Source organism: Erinaceus europaeus, chromosome 13 (genome assembly GCF_950295315.1).
Source record: "Erinaceus europaeus chromosome 13, mEriEur2.1, whole genome shotgun sequence".
NCBI classification, from domain to species: domain Eukaryota; kingdom Metazoa; phylum Chordata; class Mammalia; order Eulipotyphla; family Erinaceidae; genus Erinaceus; species Erinaceus europaeus.
Window position 1 is genome coordinate 61,270,928 of NC_080174.1, and position 9,685 is coordinate 61,280,612.

The window sequence follows — 9,685 nt, forward strand, 5'->3', positions numbered from 1 at the left end:
GCCCAACTCCCAACTCTTATGCTTTAACTATTGGGCCACCCTCTGGGTCATAACTCCCAATTTTTAAAAAATTTCTTTATTGGGGAATTAATGTTTTACATTTGACAGTAAACACAATAGTTTGTACATGCATAACATTCCCCAGATTTCCACATAACAATACAATCCCCACTAGGTCTCTGTCATCCTTCTTGGATCTGTATTCTCTCCACCCACCCACCCCAGAGTCTTTTACTTTGGTGCAATACACCAATTCCAGTTAAGATTCTATTTGTGTTTTCTTTTCTGATCTTGTTTTTCAACTTCTTTGTCAAAGATTAGACGTCCATAGGTATGAAGGCTTACTTCTGGGCTCTCAATTCTATTCCACTGGTCAATGTGTCTATTCATGTTCCAGTACCAAGCAGTTTTGATGACAACGGCCCTATAATACAGTTTGAGATCTGGGAGTGTGATGCCTCCAGTTCTGTTCTTTCTTCTCAAGATTGTTTTGGCAATTCTAGGTCTTTTCTGGTTCCAGATAAACATTTGTAGCATTTGTTCTATTCTCCTAAAAAATGTGGTTGGGATCTTGATGGGGATAGCATTAAATCTGTATATGGCTCTGGGTAATATATTCATTTTAATGATGTTAATTCTCCCAACCCATGAACATGGAATATCCTTCCACTTCTTTGTGTCTTTTTCAATTTCTTTGAGTAGTGACTCATAATTTTCATGCTTGAAAGTCCAGTGCTTTATCCACTGCACCACCTCTTGGACCGACTCATAATTTTCAGCATACAAGTCTTTCACTTCTTTGGTTACGTTTATTCCTAGATATTTTATTGGTTTTGTTGCTATAGTAAAAGGAATTGATTTCTGGATTTCAACTTCTTCTAACTTAGTGTTTGCATAGAGGAATGCCACTGACTTTTGAATGTTAATTTTGTAGCCTGACACCTTACTGTATTGCCTGATGATTTCCAAAAGCTTCTTGCTGGATTCCTTAGGTTTTTCTATGTATACTATCATGTCATCTGCAAATAGGGAGAGTTTGACTTCTTCTCTTCCAGTCTGTATCCCTTTAATTCCTTGGTCCTGCCTGATTGCTATGGCAAGAACTTCCAACACTATGTTGAATAGTAATGGTGATAGTGGGCAGCCCTGTCTAGTACCTGATCTGAGGGGAAGTGCTTCCAGTTTTTCACCATTGAGGATGATGCTGGCTGTAGGTTTGTTGTATATAGACTCCACTATCTCCAGGAATTTTCCATCTGTTCCCATTTTTTTGTAGTGTTTTGATCATAAAGGGGTGTTGTATTTTGTCAAAGGCTTTCTCTGCATCTATTGATAAGACCATGTGGTTTTTGGTCTTGCTTTTATTGATGTCACGTTGATTGATTTACATATATTAAACCAACGTTACATGCCTGGGATAAACCCCACTTGGTCATAATGAACAATCTTTTTGATATACTGCTGTATCCGGTTGGTTAGAATTTTGTTCAATATTTTTGCATCTATGTTCATCAGAGATATTGGTCTGTAGTTTTCTTTTTTGGTTGTGTTCCTGTCTGCTTTTGGTATTAGAGTGATTTTGGCTTCATAGAAGCTGGCAGGGAGTATTCCAGTGTCTTCAATCTTCTGGAAGACTTTTAAAAGTAGAGGTATTAGTTCTTCTTTGAAGGTTTTGTAGAATTCATTTGTAAAACCATCTGGTCCAGGACTTTTATTCTTGTGAAGATTTTTGATAACTGTTTCAATTTCATTAGCTGTGATGGGCCTGTTCATGTTATCTACTTCCTCTTTACTTAGTTTTGGAAGTTGATAAGTATCTAGGAAATCTTCCATTTCTTCCAGGTTCTCTAGCTTGGTGGCATATAGTTGTTCATAGAAGCCTCACATGATATGTTGAATTTCTGCAGTGTCTGTTGTGATATCTCCTCTTTCATTTAGTATCCGATTTATTTGGGTCTTCTCCCTTTTTTGTTTTGTGAGTCTGGCTAAAGGTTTGTCGATTTTGTTTACTCTTTCGAAGAACCAACATTTACTTTTGTTGATCTTTTGTATGGTTTTCCTATTCTCAATGTTATTTATTTCTGCCCTAACTTTAGTGGTTTTTGTCCTTCTGGTTGCTTTACGGTTCCTTTGTTGTTGTTCTTCTTCTAGGTCTTTAAGATGTGCAATCAGGCTGTTTATTTGTGCTTTTTCTTGTTTCCTAGTGTGTGCTTGTATGACTATGATCTTCCCTCTCAGTACTGCCTTGGCTATATCCCAAATGTTTTGAAAGCTTGTGTCCTTGTGTCTTCATTTTATTTTTTGAAAAAAAAATTTATTTATTTATTCCCTTTTGTTGCCGTTGTTTTATTGTTGCAGTTATTGATGTCGTTGTTGGATAGGACACAGAGAAATAGAGAGAGGAGGGGAAGACAGAGAGGGGAGAGAACGATAGACACCTGCAGACCTGCTTCACTGCCTGAGAAGTGAATCCCCAGTAGGTGGGGAGCAGGGGGCTGGAACCTGGATTCTTACTCAGGTCCTTGCACTTTGGGTCACGTGCGCTTAACCTTCTGCACTACCACCTGACTCCCTTTTGTCTTCATTTACATTGAACTCTCGAAACATTTTGATTTCTTCCATTATTTCCTCTTTGACCCAGTAGTTGTTAAGGTGTCTACTGTTGAGCTTCCACATTTTGGGACTATTACTAATCTTTTGTTGATTGTTAAGTGCTAGTTTAATTCCACTGTGGTCTGAGAAGATGTTTGGGATGATTTCAATGCTCTTGAATTTGCTGATGCTTTGTGGCCTAACATAGGTCTATCCTTGAGAATGACCCATGTGGATTTGAGTAAAATGTGTATTCCAGTTTCTTGGGATGAATGACTCTGAAAATGTCCAATAGTTCTAGTTTATCTGTCTCTTCATTTAGCTCCCTTATGTCTTTATTGATTTTCTGCCTGGATGATCTGTTAAGTTGAGATAGTGGGATGCTGAAGTCCCCTACTATGACTGTGTTGCTGTTAATATATTGCTGTAGCTCTTTCAGTAGATGTTTGATGTATTTAGCTGGCTTCTCATTGGGGGCATAGATGTTAATAATTGTTAAGTCCTCTTGATTGACTGATCCTCTGAGAATTAAGTAGTGTCCATTCCTATCTTTTAAAATTTTATCTATTTTAAAGTCTATCATGTCAAATATGAGAATAGCTGTCCCTGCCCTTTTTTTTGTGGGCCATTGGCCTGTATGATTGTTTTCCATCCTTTCACTTTGAGTCTGTATTTGTCTTGTTGAGTTAGGTGGGTTTCCTGTAGACAGCATATTGTTGGGTTGTGTTTTCTGATCCATATTCCTACTCTGTGTCTTTTAATAGGTGAATTCAGGCCATTGACATTTATTTATATCAAAGATTGAAGATATTTTATTTTATTTTATTTTTTTATTATTATTTTTTAATATTTATTTTATTTATTTATTCCCTTTTGTTGCCCTTGTTGTTTTATTGTTGTAGTTATTATTGTTGTTGTCGTTGTTGGATAGGACAGAGAGAAATGGAGAGAGGAGGGGAAGACAGAGAGGAAGAGAGAAAGACAGACACCTGCAGACCTGCTTCACTGCCTGTGAAGCGACTCCCCTGCAGGTGGGGAGCCGGGGTTCTAACCGGGATCCTTATGTCGGTCCTTGTGCTTTGCGCCACCTGCGCTTAACCCGTTGCGCTACAGCCCGACTCCCGATTGAAGATATTTTAATGCCATTCTTGTAGAGTTTTAGAGTGTTCTGATATATGGCCTATTTATGGTGGTCTGACTGTATAGGAGACCTTTTAGAACTTCTTTCAGGGAAGGCTTGGTGATAGTTGATTCCTTCAACTGTTGCTTGTCTGAGAAGGTTTTTATGCCTCCATCTAGTCTGAATGACAGTCTAGCAGGATACAGTAGTCTTGGTTGAAAGCCTTTCTCATTGAGCACTCGATAGATATTTTGCCATTCTCTTCTGGCCTGTAGTGTTTGTGTGGAGAAGTTTGCTGCTAATCTTATGGGTTTTCCTCTGTAGGTGACTCTGGGTTAATTCTGTTTGGGACCCTCTTGGCTTCTTGAATCTTTATGTCTTTGATGTTGTCTAGACTAGAGAAGTTGGCTTGTTGGATTTTTCCACTGTTTGCTATTTGCTAGAGATAGGAAGTTAAGTCTAGAGGTTGAACTGGTTGTGGGTGACACATTTTTGGCACCATGTTTTGGCTGATGTTGTGTGCTGCATCTTGTGTACTCTCAGGAGACACACAATATTGTGTTGCCCCAGTACTAGTGTTGTGAAGCTTGATCACTGAGTTGCAGTGGTGACTGCCACATTTTTCCTGGTAAAGGTAGCTTTCCCATTGCAAATTGCTAATTTAAATACCCTTTGGAGTAGTAAGTTGACACCATACACCAGCATCCTATAACCTCTCACCTAGTATCTGCTGAATTATCAATTCCATGAGGAATGGCAGTATTGTTCCACTGAGTTTGTTTGTTTGGCAGCCTTTTAACAAATCTTTCTAAAACCAAAGAAACAGTGGCTGAAAAGCACCTCATCCTAGATCCCCTGGACAAGTGGCTGGTCCAACACTCCTGAGAGCCTCAGAGATGTCCCTTAATCAATTATAATAAATCAAGATCCTGCTTCAAACAAACAAACAAAACAAAACCTCAAAGGAACAAAATTTAAAAATATGAGACCATGTACAAGGATCCAGGTTCAAGCCCTTGGTCCCCACCTGCAGGGGAAAAGCTTCACAAGTGAAGCAGTGCTGCAGGTCTCTTTTTCTCTCTCTGTATCTTTCTATCACCCTTCTCTCTCAATTTCTCTCTGTCCTATCAAATTAAAGAAATAAAGTTAAAAAAAAGGATGGTCCCCAATAAAGAAATAAATTAAAAAAAAAAATAGGACGGGCAGAGGGTAGATAGCATAATAGTTATGCAAAGAGACTCTCATGCTTGAGGCTCCAAAGTCCCAGGTTTAATCCCCCCACACCACCATAAGCCAGAGCTGAGCAGTGCTTTGGTAAAAAAATAAAATAATAATAATAAAAGACAACTGAAATAACTCAGTTGGCAGAGCTCAAGACTTGCATACCTGAGGCTCCTGGTTCAAATTCCAGTATCACATGTATTTGAGTAGTAAAGCCTGCCTCCCCTGCCCTGCCTCCATCATATATATTTTGTCATAACTCAGATGAAATGGGTAAAATAAATTTTTAAAAATATCCTTTAGTCTGAGGTCCAGGAATTGGTGAGCAGAAGAGAAGAGCACATGACTTTCAAGTAAATTGTGTTGAATTTGACTCCTGGCATTGCAAGTACAAGTGGTGTTCTCTAATATTTTCTATTCTACCTCCCCTCCCACACTGAAAGCACTGCTTGACTTATGAGGTACTAGGGGTTGAACCTGGGAACTGAGAGGCTCAGGCTTGAAAGTCTTTTTTCATAGCCATTGCTATCTTCCTAGCCCACTCATATTTGCTATTTTTAAATAGTTATTTATTTTCCCTTTTGTTGCCCTTGTTTTATTGTTGTAATTATTGTTATTGATGTTTTCATTGTTGGGTAGGACAGAGAGAAATGGAGAGAGGAGGAGAAGACAGAGAGTTGGAGAGAAAGACAGACACCAGCAGACTTGCTTCACTGCCTGTGAAGCGACTCCCCTGCAGGTGGGGGGGGGGCAGCTCTATTAGGATCCTTATGCAGGTCCTTGCACTTTGCACCATGTGCGCTTAACCCACTGCCCTACTGCTCAACCTCCTCATATTTGCTATTTTAAAGATTAATTTATTTGTGAGAAAGAGAGAGAGGACGGGGAAGAGAGAGAGAACCAGAGCATCACTTTGGCACATGCCATGCCAGGGATCAAACTTGGGACCTCATGCTTAGGAGTCTAATACTTTATCCACTGTGCTACTTCCTGGACCATTATTATTATTATTAAAAAATTAATTTTGGAGGAGAAGATATTGACAAAAAGACTTTAATGCCAGAAGCACCAAAAGTCCCAGGTTCAATTTCCCTATATCACCATAAATCAGAGCTGAGCAGTAGTTTGGTCAAAACAAAACAAAACCACACACAATTTATTTTAGTTTTCATTCAATTTGTGATTTAGTATTTTAAAGATTTATTTATTAACATGAGAGAGAGATAGAGAAACAGAACAAATCAAAACCAAACCAGAGCACCGCTCTGGCATGTGATAGTGTACATTGAATTTAGGACTGCATGCTTTTTAAATTATTATTATTTATTGTTTTTAGGACCTCATGCTTTTTATTTTATTTGTATTTTCCCTTTTGTTGCCCTTGTTTTTTATTGTTGTTGTTGTTATTGATGTCGTCATTGTTAGACAGGACAGAGAGAAATAGAGAGAGGAGGGAAGGACAGAGAGGGGGAGAGAAAGATAGACACCTGCAGACCTGCTTCACCGCCTGTGAAGCGACTCCCTTGCAGGTGGGGAGGGGGGGCTGGAGTCGGGATCCTTATGCAGGTCCTTGTGCTTTGTGCCACGTGCTCTTAACCCGTTGAGCTACCGTCTGACTCCTGCTTTTTTTTTTCTTCTTTTCTTTTTTAATTTATTTATGAGAAAGATAGGAAGAGAGAGAAAGAACCAGACATCACTCTGGATCATGTGCGGCCGGGGATCGAACTCGGGACCTCATGCTTGAGATTCATGCTTTTAAAGCCCAACCCTCAAGCCATTGTGCCACCTCTTGGGCTGCATGATCAGTAAATATTAATTTTTTTTCTTCTTTTTGCCACTATGGCCTCAAGTTTGTAGTATTCTCCTGTTCCCACAGATTAATTCTCCTGTTCCCACAGCCTCAGGTATGCAAGTCTTGAGCTCTGCCAACTGAGTTATTTCAGTTGTCTTTTATTATTACTATTACTTATTTTTACTAAGACACTACAGCTCTGCTCCACCATTCAAGGAGTTTCTCTTCAGTGTAGTGCATATGGATCTGTGGATTTAAATTCCCGTCCTCGTTTAGGCTCAGGGCAAAGTGTGTACTGTTGAGCCTCTCAAGAAAGTGTGTATTCCACTCTCAAGAAAGTGTGTATTCCACTTGTTAAGCCTCTCTCTTAGCCTCTCAAGAAAGATTTTTCATTTGACTGGTTTGAGTGGGTTATTTGTAGTCCTGTTAATCTGGCATATGCTCTGCCCCCTGGTGGTAATTGTTGGCCTAGAAGGAACATTAGAATGCAGACTCAGTTAATTTACATACCCACAATGCACTGCACTATGTATTATTATTTTTTATAAAAGATAAATTCTATTTATTTTGACATTTTTATGTGAATACAAGACATATGACACAATAATGTTCTGCAATAAAAAATAAGTCACTGGATTCATTGTGTAGATAGTAACCACTGTCGTTTTAGGAGTTGCATTTATCTGAGGACTGTGTGCTAGAATACAAGGGCATACTCTGGTTTCTCTTCAGATCGTACAAATCTTTCGCCTTTTACTAAAGATTTCCGTGGAGAGGAACAATTCTGAGTTTATACCTAATTTTTTGAGGCCTTGTTCTTACAAGGCTACTATTAGTGTTTAATATTAGACTTGTTTTAGTAGGTTTGTTATGATAAAGCTCTATAGAGGCTTGTAGCGGCGACTGGTATGGGGGTATATCTCCCAAACGCGCAAGTTGCATTGTAGAGTTTTAGGATTGGTATCCTTGGTTCTGTCAGGGTGAAGTTTTCGGAGTAGTGTTTCCGCTTTCCACCTGCAGGGGAGTTCCTTCACAAACGTTGAAGCGGGTCTGCAGGTGTCTTTCTCAACCTTTATCTTCCTCTCCTTTCTCCATTTTTTCCTGTCCTATACAACAACCGACGACATCAACAATAATAATAATAAACACACAAGGCCGCAACAAGGGGGGAAAAATGGCTTCCAGGAGCAGTGGATTCATGGTGCAGGCAGAGCCCCAGCAATAGCCCTGAAGGCAAAAAAAAGAAATTATAATAGAAAATGAGACTTTAGGGGATGTTTTACTTTTTTCTCTTGTAAACTTTTCTCTCAGTCCAAATAGAGGAAGACTGAGGTTCAAAATCTGTTTAGGCTGGGCTACATTAGAACATCAGAGCAGTGGTCTGGGAGGTGGCACAGTGGATAAAGCACTGGATTCTCAACCGTAAAGTCCCAAGTTCAATCCCTGGCAGCACATGTACCAGAGTGATGTCTGGCTCCTATCATTCTCATGAATAAATAAATAAATTCTTTAAAAAAAAAAAAAATTAGAGCAATAGTAGATAAGCGATGCCCTCTTGTGGTAGTCCGGAGAATTACTGTTTCATTTTTTTCATTTTTCATTTTTTAAAATTTATTTATTCCCTTTTATTGCCCTTGTTGTTATTGTTGTTGTTGGATAGAACAGAGAGAAATGGAGAGAGGAGGGGAAGACAGAGAGGGAGAAAGACAGACACCTGCAGACCTGCTTCACCGCTTGTGAAGCGACTCCCCTCCAGGTGGGGAGCTAGGGGCTTGAACTGGGATTCTCCCGCCGGACCTTGTGCTTTGCGCTACGTGCGCTTAACCCGAGGCCCGACTGCTTTTTTTTTTTTTTTTTTTTTTTTTAGCTAGAGCACTGCTCAGCCCTGGTTTAAGGTGCTGGTCATTGAACCTGGGATTTCTCTCAGCCACGAGTCTTTTTACCTAGTTTACAACTTTCTCTTTTAAATATTTTTTAATTGTTCAGTAATAAACACACACACACACACAGATTTTTAGTAATAAGGCTGAAAAATAAACAGATCCTTGTTATAAAGAAATTCATTATAGAAAAGTGAGAGTTGGCAGGGGAGATACTGTAATGGTTGTGCACAGACTTTCATGTCTGCGGCTCCAAAGTCCCAGGTTCAATGCCCACACCGCCATAAACCAGAACTGAGTAGTGCTTTTGGAAAAAAAAGAAAAGTGAGAATTGATGTCATGAAGTGGTAGGTTAAGTAAGCTCTGAGGCTGGAGGAGGTTAAGAGGCCAGAAAAGCAGCTAGATGAGAGCCTCAAGGTCAGACTCCCACCTTACTCCAATCTCAAAGTGAGGATGAGGTGGAGAATCAGCAGAAGTAAGCAAAGAGGTAGGAGCAGCTTGAGGGCTGGCAGAGAGCTGAGGTGAGGCTCAAGAGCCTCCAGAACCTGGAAGACCCATTAATCTTCTTTTGAGTGAGAGTTTCACATGATATATAGATAAACAGACAGACAGACAGAAACTAGAGCATTACTCTGGTACATGCTGTGCCTGGGACTGAACTGGGGCTTCAGCTGCATACTACCAGTTAAGATACTTCCCCAATCTAGCCAACACTTTTCCTTTCTTTCTTTCTTTCTTTCTGATTTTTTTATATTTTATTTTACCTTTTGTTGCCCCTTTTTAAAATTGCTGTTGTAGTTATTATTGTTGTTGTTATTGATGTCATCTTTGTTGGATAGGACAGAGAGAAATGGAGAGGAGGGGAAGACAGAGAGGGGGAGAGAAAGATAGACACCTGCAAACCTGCTTCACCACCTGTGTGACTCCTCTGCAGGTAGGGAGCCAGGGGCTCGAACCAGGATCCTTACACCGGTCCATGAGCTTTGCACCACCTGTGCTTAACCCACTGCGCTACCGCCCAACTCCCTCTTTTTTTTCTTCCTTTCTTTCTTTCCACCAGGGTGATGAATCCATTGAGCC

The 9,685-nt window shown here is 39.9% G+C and overlaps 1 non-coding gene across 1 annotated transcript; it reads left to right on the forward strand.

Moving 5' to 3' along the window:
* The first annotated feature begins 7,437 nt into the window (after positions 1-7,437).
* On the forward strand, positions 7,438-7,553 carry LOC132532472 (U5 spliceosomal RNA). Its single transcript, XR_009544426.1, has one exon. It is a non-coding gene; the product is annotated as a U5 spliceosomal RNA (small nuclear RNA).
* Positions 7,554-9,685: the final 2,132 nt, after the last annotated feature.